Here is a 10,163-nt window from a genome sequence, read left to right as displayed (position 1 = left end):
CGACCTTTATACTATACATAACAGTATAATAATAATTCCAATTTTTTAAAATTAAAAATTACTAATTACTATCTAAGTAAAGATAATCATATTTAGGTAACTCGTATAAGCAGAGTAATTTTTTCTGTAAAATTATCTCTGGATAATCTTAAGGTCGGAAAAAAATTCAAAAAGCGATATGCTGAGCTCTTTAAATAAAACAATAAAATAAAATTCATTTTTTCAGACTTTCTTATTCATTTACAGTGTCCTAATTACCCCCCCCCCCCCACACTTTTTCTTTTTTTTGAGAGAAAAAAAAAATTTAATAAAACTAAATATTTTTGGATGACCTTTTTACCCCCTTTCTTATCCTATGTTTAATTATATTTTAAAATGTATAATAAATGAATTTAAATATATTAAAATATGTAAAAAATAATATTTTGTACGAAAATAATTTTTCCTTTTTAAAACTATTAAATTGAACCTTGAAAATTTTTATCCTTTTTAATGTATGATATTCTGATGGCAAGACTTAATATGTAATCACGCGACCTGACGAAGGCACCGATTACACTTTGGTCTCGAGGGTAGTAAACAGCTGGCGCTGTCAAGATCTTGCTTTTGCTCTTGCTTTTCTTTTTCTCTTTCTCTTTCTCTTTTCTTAGTTCAATGTGATGCTGTGTAGGCTAATTGACGTAGCACGAGCCGCCAGACTTTAAGTAACTGCAGTACTCGTTGTTGTTGTTGCTGCTTAATATTATTATTATTATATTGAGTGGATGTATTAGTAGTAGGTAAAAGGATTTGGTATAAAAATTAGTTATAAACTCAGCTCTGGACTCTCGAAGAAGCTTAAAGACGAGAAAGAAGGCCAAGAGAATGAGCCAAAGAAGAAGGCACTCAAGATAAAGAATAAGAAGTAGTGCCTCGAGCAGTACAAAGTTAAGACTCGTCCATATTCCATCCTGGCGAAGAACCAAGCCAACCGATGCCTGATCTTTTGAGCACCGAGAGATCGCAATTACGCAAATTGCTGCTCTGTTCTCGCCTCCTCGGGCACTCTCAAACCCCCTCGAGATGAAAAATATCTGCACAAGGATAACCGAGTCGAAATAAATACAACAAAATAACTAAATAATTCTCGACATTTCTTGCGAATGTGTTAATTTTATAATTACTTTATTTAATGACAAAAAAACACAGTATAAATATATAGAAAAACCCGGGGCTAAAGATGACACCATTTTTTAAATACAATAATTTTCTTTGTTGAAAATTACTTAGTTACGATATTTAAATAATTATAAAAATTATGGGGCAAATTGATCATTTCAGTCAGTGCGGCAAATTTCAAAATTTCAGTAAGAAAATTATTTTTCTTATAATCATGACTCATTTTACCTCAGAATCAGCTTATTCTAGCTTTCAATAAATAATTAACACAATAAAACACGAAAAAAAAATTTTTTTTACTAAAAATTTAAAATTGATCGCACGGTTTTGACTGATCAACTTGCCTCATAATTTCTTACAAATCCGAATAAAGTATTTTAAAATAAAAAACAATTTTTTATTGGTCTTAAAAATGGTACCTCATTTTACCCCATCTTCCTTATGCATATATTTAGATTTAAATTTATTATTGTTAAGGATAAATGTTTCAGTAGACGTGGAAATTAACGCAGACTGGTAATTAGCCGTCGAATCAGCTTGTTCTCCTTCCTCTACTCAGCTACTTGATAATCGAGATAATTTATACCCGCCGGTTTTAAAAGTTAAAGATGCTCTTGGGTGGATCTTGAGTCTTTTCTCAGTCTCAGATAAAAATAATAAAAATAAAAAAATTATAAATGTTAATGTTAAGGTGGTGTGTGTGTAAAAAGTGCCGCGAAATGTCGCCCAATTAACCGTTGAATTGGAGCGTCGAGGTCATATCACCAGGCATTCGATTCAAAGACATTAATGACTGCGTTCATGCTTGAGTGTACTTATAAAGCTAAAACCTGCTGATGCAGATGCTGATCCTGATCCCGATCCTGATGCTCTGATGAAGAAGAAGAAGAAGAAGTGAGTATGGGTATCATTAAAAGTGTCCATTTATACTTCAAGATATTTTAATAATAAATATTATATCGCTGGAAAAATGATACCTGCTTCTGCGAGATTCAGCACCAATTACTTCCGGATTAAAATGTATATGTGTGTTTACGATTTTATTATTGATATTTAACGATCAGAATTTTATTATGGTGATGATTATACAGTTTCATTAATGTCAGACGAGATGTCTTTATATGTAGAGGAATAGAAGGATTAAAGATTAAATTTATTTTTTCCTCAAATAAAGATTTTCATAATTATGAAATATTGTTTTAATTTTTTTTTTTTTTAATGATTAGAGGGAGAAGAGGAGGGAAGAGAAGGATGAATGAAAATAATAATTATTTCCTGTTAGATAGTTGTTTATAATACTTGTAACAGTGTCCCAGGATGATTGAATGTTAATGACCTTAATGAACGCAACGAGAGATGCCTGGAGTAAGAGCAGAGCATTGACATTAAGATAAGTTTATATCTTCGCATCTCCATCGCTCTTCGGAGCTGTACTTTTCTGTCTATGTACTGTGTTCGAGTTATTACTTATTTATGCATCGAGTCTAAGTAGAACCCGTTTGACGTTCCTGTGCTACGTACAGATAAAACGCCTTTTAATAAGCTACACTAAAATATACTTTGTTTATTCATTATTAATACTTATCTTGAAGATATTTTATGCTTAAGACTTTAGGGTTCATGTTTTTGTTTATTTTCATTTTATTTATTGATTGGTATTCAAATTTATCTTAAATCAAAATTAATATTATTATTTGTATTATTGTTAATTACTGTAATCTTGTATGTCCTATTAAATTTATATGAAAGAGACAAATAGACAACTTAAAAATAATGGGAATTTTAAAATTAATTTTTAAAACCTTAAAAAACTTCAACAATGATTTAATAAAATCTAAAATGATTCGTGGAGTGTACAGATATTCAAGACTGATTTATTTTTTATCTGGTTCTTTATTAACAACTTTTAAAATGAACTATAATAATTTTTAACTAGTCCAACAATTGCAGTGTAATTTGAAAAATAATAGTTAATTTTCTATGCCCATGATTCTAGATAATAATGAATAATTATTATCTAATTACTTGGTAATTATAACAATAAAATAGTTGAAGGTAATTATTTATATTTATGAAAACATACTTTCAGAGCTTCAACTTGTTGCCATCGTTCTTCGTGACAGTTAATGTGTCACTTGTGATTTCTTAAAAAAAGTGACTTTTCCAGCAGAATTCTACTTTGACGGTGCGAAAAAAGCTATTTTTAATGAGATTATTAATGAAGATATTCGTGTGAGGTTTGTTAGGCGTAGCAAATACCCTATTGAAATGCATTAAAAAAAAAATTATTATATAGGGAAGACCGGGGCATGACGGCCACCTTAAGTTGGTAATTATTTTTTATGGCTTTTAATCTATAGGTCAACCTAATTTGGTCCTTTCATAAGCAAATCCATTAAGGTTATACCAAAACTAAAAAAAAAAAAAAAATTTTTCTGGAACACGGCGGCCCCCCTTCAAAAAAAAGCTTAAAAAAAAAATTTTTTTTTTTTTTTTTTTTTTTTTTTATTGAAAAAAAATTTTAAGCGCAAACATACTATTTCCGTATCTTTATAATCCCATGGACTTCAAATATAATCTATTGGCTTCAAAGAGCTTTAATCAATAAAATGTTCAAATTCATTTTAGTTTAGACAAAAAAAAATAATTTTTCTGTAGCAAATTTTTTTTTTAGGTGGTCCATTATGCCCAGATATTGCCAATCAGCCTAAAATATCTTTAAAACATCAGAGATAACATAATTTGACCCAAAATGAAAAAAAAAATTTTTTTATAAAATTTTTGAGGGGGCCGCCGTGCCCCAGGGGGCCGTAGCACCCCGGTTTCCCCTATTTTATATACTTTTAACATACAAAAGCATCATTCAAATACAACGCCTCGATTAGATGGGTCTGGGCTTGGTGTTAAAATTTAAAAAATTGACAATCTGAAACAGAAAATTTTTGAATTTTTAGATTCACTATAGACCTATCAACCGGTTGAACTAGGATTTTTGATGTACATGCAAAAATAACAAAATGGCTATGAATAAAGAAAAAATAAAGCAATTTTTTTTTGTTTTTGATAATCGACGAAAAATTATTATTTATGCACTTTGCAGAATAAAGTCTTGACGATTCAAATAACTCATATTCTGAGTTATCATCAATATTTTCACTTGATAATTCACATACAGTTAAAACAGCTAAAGTACTGGAATCAATATCTAGATCTCCAAATTTATCAATTTCAGATTATAAAACGTCATTTTTTTCACCTGGGAAACTTGCAGTCTCATTTTAACTTTCTTAGCGTCCAATAATTTTAAAAATAAAACAAAATAAATATTTTATTTCAAAATAATTATTCCCCTCTCCCTTTTTTTCTAGTCGATTAATAAAAATTAATTCATTTTTTAGTAGAATCAATTTTTAAGAATCAGTTTACATTATCTGTGAATTTATTGGCTCAAAACCTATGTTTTGTAAGAAAATAATATTAAGACAATAATAACTCAGTAATTGTTTAAAAAATTTATTAAACACTCGTATCACACGATCCGTGACCAATGGCTGTCGTTAAACATTACGTATTGCACAGTACAATCGACAAATCGTTATCTCTTAAACAGCATACGTCCAAGTGTCCTACCGTGATTGAAATTGAGCCTTAAGCGGTGAGTGTAAAGTAAATTATGTCTACAGTTTTTATTTATTTTTATTTTTTCTCTCAATACAAACACACATACAGATTCATTGAGTATAGGTAGTAGACCGTATGTCTACAGTCATTTTTCTTTTTAGGCGTTGAGATTAAAGAGATTGTTACAATGGTAGTAAGTACGATATGATTGAATCTATAATATTATGTATAAGTTGTTTAGGTTGTTTTAACTCGTCCGTAACGGGCATGAAATCGAACCTGGAAGTCTTGTGGTATTTTTAAAATTTACTTCTTGCTAAAATAGCACGCATGGCTGACCATAGATATGCCACCGTCACTAATGTCATTTTAAATGTACTTGTACGCGCCTTCAATGCTGTCGTAAATATCTACATAAAATTTTTTATTTACTCACCAAGATTGAGTGGCGCATAATCCTACATACAATTTCTATAAGGGAGATCGAGGCACGACGGGATACATAATAGCGAGTAATTATTTCTTGGGGTTTTCGAGCCCCGATTGTAATTTGTTATTATCTATTTCGAACACATCTGTTATCATTTGAAAATAATTTTACGTTTACATAAACATTTTTTTAGTGTACATGCTTCCGTTTCACTTATGACTCATTTCAATATTCAGTGTAAATTTTTACTAAAGAACATATAATTATTTTAAATTATTTCGGCTTAGGTGCAATTTTATACAATCGTAATTTCTTGGGATTTCTCCGTGTATATTTGCAATCTTAATTTAAAATAATGATATGTCTAATTAAATTTACAACAGCATACTTATTATATATAATAAATATTTATGTTTCTAAAATTTATTATAAACAAATTTTAAAGTTTATGCTAATGTTACTTCATTAATAAAACATATATTTAATTAACTTATTTATTTTTTTAAATATTTTAATATTTAATACTAATTAAATAATATTAATTACAATAGGGGAGGGGGGCAAAACATTACGACTGCAATTATAGATGAGTAATTAACTTTAGTGGCTTTTGAGCACCAGATACAATTTATTTTTATCTATTTCGAACAAATTTGTTATCACTTTACTATAATTACAACTTGAAAAATTTTTAGGGGCACTCCAGAAAATTCTCTAAAAATTGGTTACAAAATTTTGTTTTATAATTTTTCTTTTGCTGATTTTAATTATTATGGTCTCAGTATTTCGTAGCGCTTCAAAATTCAAAGTATTTGAAAAATATATCAAAAAATATCTCTTAATTCAATTGTTTATTGTAAAATAAATTTTTAAATAATATTTTCAATTTAACGAAAAATTCATCTGTAAAAAAAACCTACAATTTTTAAATTTTGTTTCTCAAAAGCTAATTAACAAAAATGATTACATGACCTCTTTAAATTATAGCAGAAAGACTGATCTTTAAAATGAACGGCTCCAGTTTAGCCCATCGTAATGTTTTCAAAAGTTATGAATTTTTTAAAATTAATATCAACGATTCGTAATCTGGTCGATAAAATAATAAAAAAGATACCGACTTAATGAATTTTTTCTTAGTGATATTTACATTGATTGACAGTAGCATTAATGTTCAATTTAACTTATAAAGCATGCATAATAATGAAATAGTTTATTTAAATGTATGAGTAAATTTAAAACGTAACGGAGCGCGAAAGTTGTGTAAAGTCAGAAGTAAAAAAAAAATAAAAGTTATATATAGTGTTGTGTGGTTGAGCACGTGAAGGAGAGAAGATACTGAGGGTGGAGTATTTGTATGTGCACACGATACGAGTTAAAACGGTGTTAACCGGTAATTTAGATCTTGGGTTAACGGCTGCTAATTTAGACTTCCGTTATACGGGCACGCGATTTTAAATATTCGACAATCTGTTCGATTAATGATAATTCCCGCGAGATCTTGATTGATATTTATACGTTCAACAGTGTATTTTAACACTACGCCGACAAGTTGCTTTCCCGGTTTTATAACATATTTTTTCTTGCTATATATATTTATACTTATATATACTTAACACTCGATACAACACACGTGTCGATAATTCTTTAAATCGTTTTTTTTATTGGAAAAGTAAACAGTTGATGTGTAAATTTATGTTTATTTAATTATTATAACTCACATTATTTTTATTTATTTATTTATTATAGAGAAAAATTTAAAAATTCAAATTCAAAACTTCTTAATTAAGTTTAACTTCACTGTAAAAATCGGGCGTGAATTTGGAGTTACTACGGATTTTATTTGAATCCGGATTCACTCCGTCACTCGAAGTTCTAGAGTTTTAGAAAAAGTCACTCCGACATCGGAGTGGTTTCAGAGGGATCGGATTTTTTTTAAAATCCGCAATTACTCGAGTTCGGAGTTTCAATATTAAAATAAATTCCCCTTCGGAGTGACTTTTTACAGTGACTTCAGAGAAAATTTCTTACACTGTTCAATTAACAATATCTCATAAAATATTAAAAGTAATACATTTTGTTTACGGTCTTTAAAAAAGAAATACAATTTCCTATAATTTAAATCTTTATAATAATTACTATTGAGACATGTGGGGAAAGTGTGCGCAAACCTATGCATTTAGTCCGAAATAAATGCGGACACTTACCCACAGTTCACACTTGCCCCATATGATTTTTTAAAAATTATAGCTATTCAACAAATTATTAAATTTTTTCTTCAAGTCTGATCGAATGCTACTTTCTGATAAGACAAGAGTTACAGATTAAATAATTAAATTTTCCTTCCATTGATCACACACAATGTTTAAGTATTACAATATTTTATAAAGAATTTACTAATCAGTATGAGATAAATATACGGTATAAGGCATTATTGGAAAGGAAATTGAATTTCCTACAACTACTGTTTTTATAACAATAAGCATAAGATCAATCGTTTGAAAGTTGAATTAATTTCATTAACTAAAAAAACTTTTTGACAAGTATATTTTTATCAGACTTAAAACGACTATTTTAAACTATTGATTTTATATAATTTTTTAATAAGATCACAAGTGTAAGAAATTAAATTTCTTTTTTTCACAATGTTGATTACTTAAGAAAATTATTGTTGTCACTGGTTTGAAAATAGTTAGAAATAAAGAGGTGAAACGGTCCATTAAAAAATGTTAATAGTACGAATTTCTTTCTATACACAGTGAAAAATTCGGGGAGCGAATGCTGATTAAATACGAAGTGAATGCGAAGTGAATGAATTTTTATTTATATATTCCCCTTGGAGTGAAATTCACTCCGAAGGATAGTTTTAAAAATGCTATTTATAAACAATAACTCCACTGAATAATAAAATCGAAGTAAAAACTTGTGTATTACATTACTGATACAGTAAGGTTAAGTCTTAATGTCTTGGTGTTTATATCGAGTGCGGAAATTGGTGCAAGCATCCTCTACATGATGATACGCGCAATAATTATTTGAAATTTCAATGATACTGAAGTTAGCTGACGTCTAATAATTTTTGGATTTTTTTAAGCCTTATCGCAAATGTAAACAGTGGTGTACAACATCTTTTGCTGAAAACTTTCATGCTTATGAGGTTAAAGAATTAGATTTTTCGTTTTCAATTATAAATGCAAATTCGCCAAGTCACAAACTGTCATATGACGCATCAGCCACATTACAAAACAATGTTTGATATTGTACCCAAATATTAAATTCTACCATAAAAACTATCTTACTTATTACTATTGAATAGTTATCAAAGTAATGCTTCATCTATGTATTATATGAAATTAAAATTTATAGAGTAACTAAAACGTTGTATAAATTAAAAATCAAATATATTATGTTTAATTATTAAAACTGAAATTGATTATTTATGATTTTGCATAAGAATATTATTTTTATTAAATATAAATTATTTTAAATATTCAAATTTGGATTAAAATTAAATCCGGCTCTATTTTTTTTTAGTCCCAAACATTTGAAAAGTGAACATAGGTTACAAAATTTCATTTTTTTTTGTTCCATTATTTGTTTTATAAACAAGAAATGTGTTTTTTAAAGTTTTACATGCATCAAAAGCTTATAGAAAAATAATAATTTCTAAAGATGTAAAAAAAAATAATTAAATGAAATGAAGTGTCAATTATTGGGTGTATGTTATCTTAAATATTTTTATACTGAAAAACAGCTCAAATAATACATTTTTTTTGAATTATTTAAATAAAAATTGATGCCAGATTTCAGATTAAAAATTTTTTGAAAATAAATTTTAAGTATTTTAAATTGTCCCATGACGTCATCCTATCTATTTGTAGAGTTTTATAAAAAATTTTAAAATCCCACAGTATCCCATATAGAACCCTTTATCCCCCCCCCCTCCACATTCCCATTTATTAATTTATTAAAAAAAAAAATTTTTATAATAAATTATAGATGCCCACAAATATCCCATAGTTTATGTATTTCCTCTGTAGAATTTAAAAAACAAAATTTTTTAAAAGCCCAGTATATACCTAAGGCACTCATTTTGTCCCTCCGTTTCTCTTTCTTAAAAAAATTGCTATTTATTAATTTATTATAATAAATAATTTTTACAATAAGCAAATGAGAATAAATTTTTCATGCTTATTTATTTAATAATTAATGGTCCTGAAGTCAGCAAACAATTTTCCATTTTTTTTTTTCAGCAATTAAATTTAAAAAAACTAAAAATATGCACACAGAAAATTAATGAGTACAAATGTTGTAAACATACGACAATTTTTTAAATACATATAAAAACATTAAATAACTAAAACAATAAAACTAAAAAAATGCATGTACTGAATTTTGAATTTTCTAAACATACATTTTTTAATTTTTATTTTATGAACATTTTTATTTATTATTTCGAAGTTTTAAAAATTGTCAGATGTCCGCTAACTTTACTATCATAAAAATTAATAAATATATATTTGTATAAGCCGATAGTGGACAATTAAGAGTTAGTAGATAAATGAAACATTACTGCATTCCATATCTTATTGTAAAATGAGAAATCATTTTTACTTGTTTAATTTATAAAATAAATTAAACTAAAGTAGTATAATTTTTTTAGTTTACAATAAAATATGCTAAGTACTTTGTTTTTGTTTATTTACATATTTTTAATTCTACTACTATTTATCCTATCTAAAAGCCCTCAAAAATTTAACAATTTGCTAGCATTGAGTCAACATAAAGATGTTTAATTTGTTAACATAAAGATAAAATTCTGAATGTTTTATGTCAACATACATAAAAAAGTCGTCGATTTGCTACCTTTTTGGTATCAAAAAACTGATTGCTGTTTGTCAACAAAACGTTACAAAGTGTTATCAAAAAGTTACCAATATGTTGACAAATTGGTACC

General features: G+C 27.6%; 1 protein-coding gene across 1 annotated transcript in view; it reads left to right on the top strand.

Moving 5' to 3' along the window:
• The first annotated feature begins 4,787 nt into the window (after positions 1–4,787).
• LOC103574374 (ankyrin repeat domain-containing protein 17) overlaps positions 4,788–10,163 on the top strand; it is a 69,162-nt gene continuing 63,786 nt past the window's right edge. Inside the window, exon 1 of the mRNA XM_014440772.2 lies at positions 4,788–4,813. The gene's annotated coding sequence lies outside the window, so the exon portion shown is untranslated. The remainder of the gene's footprint in view (positions 4,814–10,163) is intronic.

This window comes from Microplitis demolitor, chromosome 9 (assembly GCF_026212275.2).
Source record: "Microplitis demolitor isolate Queensland-Clemson2020A chromosome 9, iyMicDemo2.1a, whole genome shotgun sequence".
Lineage (NCBI taxonomy): Eukaryota > Metazoa > Arthropoda > Insecta > Hymenoptera > Braconidae > Microplitis > Microplitis demolitor.
The sequence above is the reverse complement of the archived record's forward strand: the minus strand, read 5'-3'. Positions and strand labels throughout refer to the sequence as shown.